The 7,182-nt window shown below is 45.2% G+C and overlaps 1 pseudogene; it reads left to right on the top strand.

The window, feature by feature from the left end:
* The window catches only part of LOC100955416, a 69,627-nt pseudogene extending 62,902 nt beyond the window's left edge, over positions 1-6,725 (top strand).
* Positions 6,726-7,182: the final 457 nt, after the last annotated feature.

Genomic DNA, 7,182 nt, shown 5'->3' with positions numbered 1-7,182 from the left:
CCCAAGTAGCTGGAACTACAGGCACCTGCCACAAAGTCCAGCTATTTTTTTTGTGGCAGTTGTTATTGTTGTTTAACTGACCTGGCTGGGTTCGAACCTGCCAGCCTCAGTGTATGTGACTGGCACTGTAATCATTGTGCTATGGGCAAATGAGCCTATTTTTATTTTTTTGAGATAGAGCGTCACTCTGTTGCCTAGGCTAGAGTGCTGTGGCATTAGCCTAGCTCACAGCAATGTCAAACTCCTGGGTTCAAGTGATCCTCCTGCCTTTGCTTCCCAAGTAGCTGGGACTACAGGTCCCCACCACAGGCCTCAGCTAAATTTGTATTTTTATTTGAGATAGAGTTTCCCTCTTGCTTAGGCTGATCTTGAACTCCTGAGCTCAAGCAGTCCTCCTGTCATGGCCCCCCAGAGTGCTAGGACTAGAATTATAGGCATGAGCCAGTGTGCCCTGCCAGATCTGCCTTTTAAATTCTAATTTTAGTAGTGACCTTCACAAAACTTTAAAACTTTCATATGGTTAATTTTCTTATCTCTTTATTCCTAGTCTCTCCTATTTCTTAACTCTCAGAATATTATCAGAATATCAATATATTGTATGTTATTTGTTTATGGCCAGAGCAGTATTTGAATTTTGGTATAAATAGCTTTGAATTGCTAAAGAACTATAAACATTTCATAAGTGTCTCAGCAAGGCTCTGAATGAAGTAGAGCTGCAGCTACAAGAAAACTGTGCTCATTGTGCTATGACTTACCTCATTTGAGCAATGCTATAGCAGTTCCCCATTTAACATCCAGTATTAATAAATTTATTTATAGTTTAAAGACTCTGAATCCTTTTCTGCAATGTAGATGTGGCCCAGGACAGTAATTCCTCCAGTTTTATAGACTTTAAGCTGTTATAAAAAGTGAAACACTAGAAGTGAACTACCACATGCACACCCAATACTGTTATATTGTTATTTGTTTAAATGTAAAAGACAGCATGTGGCAATGTTGGAATGCTATCAAGGGACACTGACTGTGTCCATGCTCACATATTATTGAGGTTGGCATTTACTTTCTGTAGATTCTACAGTATTCCAGGTTAGGGTTTTAACTTTGAAGCCTTGAACATTTAAAATTTTAAGCACACTTGGTGTGAATCTAGCTGTCTGGGCAGACTCCCATTAACCAAGGTGACAAGAGACTGATGTATACCTCAAAGTACTAGTATGCAGTAAGTACCATGAACATCTTTCCGATGAGCATATTATCTCTCTTGATAGCATTCCTGGAGAAGTAGACATTACACTAAGGAATATATGGAATATGGAATCAGAACAAAGAGGAGGAGTTATCTGATTCAGATAATCACAGTGGGTTTCAGAAGCCACATAGGTTCATGTCCATTGGTTATAGTGCTGGGGTCTCTGGGCCACTCTATCTCCTCCTTTCACCAGAGTTAGGGTGGGTACTAACACTTCTGGATCATCAAGTTTACTTGTTCTGTGTGGGAGCCTGTTTGTGGTTTTAAGTTCAAATAGTCTTTCTCTCAACAGGGTTCAGAAGAGTTGACCAAGTTCCTGTTTACCTAATTACAGTCACAATCTAAGTCAGCCTTCTTGTAGTGATTCTTGGGTCCTCTTCCCTGGCATTTTAAATGTTTTCAAACACATTTCAATGACTACTTGGAGTAACTGGAGGACTAACCTCTTATGTTCTGTGTAGACGATGGCCATACATTAGAGCTAAGCACCAGGGTCTTGGTGGGAAAGGGCCTTTGATGTTACTCTTTTTTGACTTTTTTTTTATGGTAAAGAAAATGAGGGGTTTTGATCACTTTGTGCAACTCTAAATACCCTTTATCCCTGGCATCTCCTCCTTGCCTCCTCTTGGGAATTTTCCTTAGGATAAATATCTTACAGACACTTGGTTGTACCTTTCTTTCTTGGCATATGTAAAGCCACACCAACTTGGGTGCCTGATTTTCTCCCTTTAGAAGTCCCATATGAACCCTCCTAAACTGAAGCGAAAGGCTCAGACTTATCTCTGGAGCTACTTGAACCCCCAAATGCTCCAGCTGCTTCTCTGGACTGCCCTGGGACCCCATTCTCCTTCCCTCTGCCCCAAATTCTCCAGCTGCCTCTCTGGACTGCCCTGGGATCCCGTCCTCCTTCCCTCTGCCTCAAATGCTCCAGCTGCCTCTCTGGACTACCCTGGGACCCCGTCCTCCTTCCCTCTGGCCCAAAATGCTCCAGCTGCTTCTTTGGACTGCCCTGGAATCCTGTTCTTCCCTCTGCCGCAAATACTCCAGCTGCTTGTCTGGACTGCCCTGGGACCTGGTCCTCCTTCCTTCTGCCTCTTTGGCCACCCTGGTGGTTCCCTACCAGTGGGGGTGGCTCCAGGCTGTGTTCCTGGTTTGCCAGCTCCAAGTAAGCTCTTGCCAGATGCTACGTGATTGTTGACACTCAAGGATGAGCTGATGGTTTGGCCACATCCCAAAACACTCTTTATTAAAACCAACAAAATAAAATGTGCCTGAAGATGTAATGTAGTACTTTGGGGGAAGAATTAAATATTTTAGAAGTATATTAAAAATAACAAATTCCAGACTATTTCATAATGCATAGAGCAATGACTTGGGCTGATGAAACAAACAAGCAAAAAAGCAAGAAACCAGAATTGCACAAGCAAATAGTTTTTCACTGCAAAGACATCATATGTAGTTACTGTGCATATATACTGTCCCAGAACAATAACTTTTGTAATGAGAACTCTGTTTAGTAATCAGGAACTTATGAAACGTATCAAATGTTACAGCTGAAAATAATTTCTCCTTCTCCTCCTCTTGCTCCTCTTCTTCTATTAATATGATGGATAATTATGTGAAGTGCACAGAAAGATTAGTTCAATAATAGTTTTTTATAATCTATGTCAGAGATTGTTATGTAACATATATATATATATATATATATATATATATTTGTTATGTTGTTATGTAGGAACAGTTTCATCCACCTAATCAGTGAAGTTGGCAAAACTGTACAATCAAGGCTTGTGAAGATATATCAGAGCTCTCTTTTTATAGACTGAGTTGTCTTCACATCAGCTGAGTTGTGCTCATGTGAGCTTTTGGCTAGAGCACTGCTTTGGTCATCCTGAACTAAGTAAGAGTACTTGTTCAAAAAGTGTTCTATTTGATTTCTTGAAACAAAAATGATCAACTTGGAAAATAAGTTTATAAAAAAGTAATTATATTGCAGTGAATCTGACAGTTGTTTTTAAAAAATGTTCCCTGGTGGTGGCGGCAGCGTTGCTGCGGGGAGCGCGAGAGTGAGTGAGTGGCCGAGTGAGTTTACCCCTCGGGGCCTACCTCAAAGGAGTGGGGTCATGGAACCGGCTAGCAGCAGGTCCTCTCTTGGTCCCAGGCCGGCGGCACGGTGGCAGAGGCAGCTCGGTTGTGAGGAGGCAGGAAAGCGGGTGAGCAGCCCCAGCTGTGGAGGGCATGGACGTGGACCTGGACCCGGACCCAGAGCTGATGCAGAAGTTCAGCTGCCTGGGCACCACAGACAAGGACGTGCTCATCTCCAAGTTCCAGAGGCTGCTCGGCTTCCAGCTCAATGCTGCTGGCTGTGCCTTCTTCCTGGACATGACCCACTGGAGCCTGTAAGCAGCAATTGGTGCCTATTATGACTTTAAGAGCCCAAACATCAGTGTACCCTCTATGTCCTTCGTTGAAGATGTCACCACAGGAGAAGGGGAGTCAATACCTCCTGATACTCAGTTTATAAAAGCATGGCAGGTCCAGAATTCTGGGGCAGAAGTCTGGCCTCCTGGGGTTTGTCTTAAATATGTTGGAGGTAGACCAGTTTGGACATGTGAACATGGTGATGGTGAGATTGCTAGAGCCCCAAGAGATTGAAGAGGTCAGCATCCAGATGTGCAGCCCCAGCAGAGCAGGAATGTATCAGGGACAGTGGCAGCTGTGCACTGCTACAGGACTCTACCATGGAGATGTCATCTGGATGATCCTCAGTGTGGAGCTGGGTGGACTTTTAGGCGTAATGCAGCAGCTAACACACAGCCTCATCGCAAGGTAGAAGGAAACTTTAACCCTTTTGCCTCTCCCCCAAAGAATAATAATCAGATGAAAACAACTTAAAAGACCCTAAGGGTTCCAGGTTCAACTCAATCAGCAAAACCACATGGGCTCCTGCTCCTGACCAAACCGAGCAAGATCAGAATAGACTCTTACAGAACTCTGTACATCTGTCCCCTAACAGTCACGCAAACAACTTATCAGTAGTCATTTACGGTAAGTGTACATAAGTGATACAACAGGAGCACTAGGCGGGCAAAGCACTGACTGGGACTGGCCCAGGAAGTGAAAAGGAGAAGGCAGGCCCTCGTGGTGTATCTGATGCTGCCATCAGTCTACACCGGAGAGAACATGTTTTTTTGCAACCAGGCAGCAAACACTCCTGTCTTTTTATTAACCTGTGTGAACCTTTTTATTTATTTAAATGAAAACACAAATAAAAGCAAAATAAAGACAGGTATGTGAAAAAAAGTTCCCTTTGGGAGAATATGTGCTTGCTCTGTATTCAACTTTAAGAGTATACAGTACTTTGATGGATCTGATCTCATTACAGCCTTGTGATATACCTTGTGAAATAGTGCATTCCTCATGTGTTTGTAGATGAAGAGACTCCCTTATAAATGGAACATCTGGGACTCTAATGTCAGTACTTTCCTTCTATGTGGTGGCCACTCCCAGAGAAATGATTCTTGTGTGTTACTAAAGAAAGGCAGGCTTCCCACAGACACACACTTTTCTTGTCAAGCGCCTCATCTTCCAGGCTGTTATATTTCATTGTTACCATTTACAATGACAAGCACTAAAAGAATGTCTCCTTCACATCTAAGACTGTGTAAGTGTCTGTGTATGTGCTAGGCATTTGCTTGTTTTCTCTCAGGCCCAGTATCTGCCCTTTCTCTCTGCTCTGTATCTCTGGGAGCTCCCTTGTGCAGGCTCCTGTGTCTTCTGATTTCTGCCTCTTCTATGCAGGCAGAGGCACTGGCAGGACACTGCAGGGCTGGGGAAAGACAGAAGCCTTTCTCTCCTCCCCTGTCTGCCTTGTGTGGTATCTCCACACGCAGCATTAGCTAATTCTCTATGGTGTTAGCTGCCCTCCCCCACCACACTCCATTTCCTACTAGGGTGCCTGGCTTGACTCCTGGGCTCTGTAAAACCATCACCTTCCTTTGTCCTTCCAGCAGCCGTTCTCCAGATGGTCTTTCTGTTCTGTTTGGCAACGTAGTTTTTCCATCTCCCATGGACCTAAATCCTTGCCTTGAATTATGTTCGAATGACCTAGAGTGGTTTTATTTCATGATTGGACTATGTGGCTATGACATTAATCTTTTTTTAACCTTCATAACATTCCTGGGAAGAGGTAATATCATCTCCATTTACAGATAAGGAAGATGAGGCTTGGAGGAGAGGCACGATGTGCCCAGGTTCACACAGAGCATCCACGGGGGCCGTGGGGCCCAAATCCAGCAGTCCTGCGTCTTGCTCATTTCCAGATGACAGGTGCTGCTGAGTGCATCCTTGTGCCAGGCTCCAGGGCCTGAGTGTGCTAATATCCACCTTCCTGTGGTGTCCCCATTTTCTCAGTGACCAGTGGAGGGTTGGAGTTTAGAAACATGAACTTGCCAAAGATTCTGAGTTGGTAAGTTGCAGAGAAGGTATTCAAACTTAACCTCCATCGATTCCAGCCCTGTTCTTTCTACTATGAATAGTTCTTCCCAGAATTAATGTGTCATTCCTATGTGGAATGTGGTTGAAATATACATTCCCAGCCCCTGCTCCAGCAATCCAGTCAATAGGTTTGGGAAGGGTGCCCATGAATCTGCACTTTGCACTTGAGTGATGCTGAGGACGTGTGGGGCCAACCCTCCTTACTCTTTATGGCCTTCCTATCCTACCCATGACACCTTGGGTGGCCTCTGCATGCCTTTTTTCACTGGTCTCAGTTTTCTCATCTGTAAAGTGGGAGATTGGACTAGACGATCTTGAAGGTCATCCCAGATCTTTGATGGGTCCTCTAAATCTGTGTGCTGCAGAGGTGTGAGGTGCATGACATCATGTATCCAAGGTAATCACTGCTGTCACTGAGCCCTCTGAGGGCTGGGAGCTGGGGTTTCTCAGGCACCCTCTGGCTTGAGGATGAAGGGAAGCACTGTTACCAGTTTTGGGTTGTTAACTGGCATTTTAAAGGGGAAGTGAATTGTGGGGTGGGGACTTTAATTCAGGGAAATATTTGAAGAACTCTGTGTTTGCTCTGAGAAGTCATTAAATAGGTTTTGTTCCCACACCCTCTGGAAAAACGATGCTTCATTAAAATGGCAACATGAGGTGTAGTGCAAATGGTGAAATTGGGAACACTGAAAAGACACATTCACTGAATTCCACTTAAAATGTAAAAGGAGTGTAAGGAAAACAAATGGACATTTTCTGGAGGCAGCTGAGCGACACAAAACACAGGCACCTTTGTCTGCTTTTTGAAAACTTCCACAATGCGTTCTGCTTTCTTCCTCTTGACTAATCTGTGCTTCTAAGAGGTGTTGAGTTTCCGCCGAACTCTGCTCTGCTAGCATCAAAGGCTGCCCTCTTGGGAATAGCCAGCTCTCACCTAAGTAAGACCTCCGCGCTCACTTCTCACCAGCCGACCCGGTGATCCTCCTTCATGATTAGCTCACAGACAGAATTTCCAGGTGGGTTTCAGGACCGTCAGTCACAGGGACAAGTGGGGAGCCCCTGCATGGGAACTGCATGGTGAGCCGGTGCAGGACACCTGGTCACCCCCTCAGTAATGCCTCCTGAGCTCCCGCCGGAGGCCCCCAGCTTTGGCTGACGGAAGAAGCTCGGCGGGTTCCCTTATAGATGAAGAGGGCTTCTGAGGGCAGAATACCCCACAAATGCAGCCGTATGCTAAGGCTCTGTTTCCAGTGCAACGTGATGTTTTCATCTTGCTCCATTGCGCCTCGGTCCCAGGCTGGGTTCTGTTTTTCCCACGGTAGGAAGGTGTGTGCTGTCGGAGAGCGGAGCTGTTTGACAGCACGCAGGTCCAGGACGGGCCGGTGCTGCTCCCACTCCGCGGCCTCTGCTTACCTGGCCGACCTCTTTCATTTTCA

Source organism: Otolemur garnettii, unplaced genomic scaffold (assembly GCF_000181295.1).
Source record: "Otolemur garnettii isolate 467f Iridium unplaced genomic scaffold, OtoGar3 scaffold00234, whole genome shotgun sequence".
Lineage (NCBI taxonomy): Eukaryota > Metazoa > Chordata > Mammalia > Primates > Galagidae > Otolemur > Otolemur garnettii.
The sequence above is the reverse complement of the archived record's forward strand: the minus strand, read 5'-3'. Positions and strand labels throughout refer to the sequence as shown.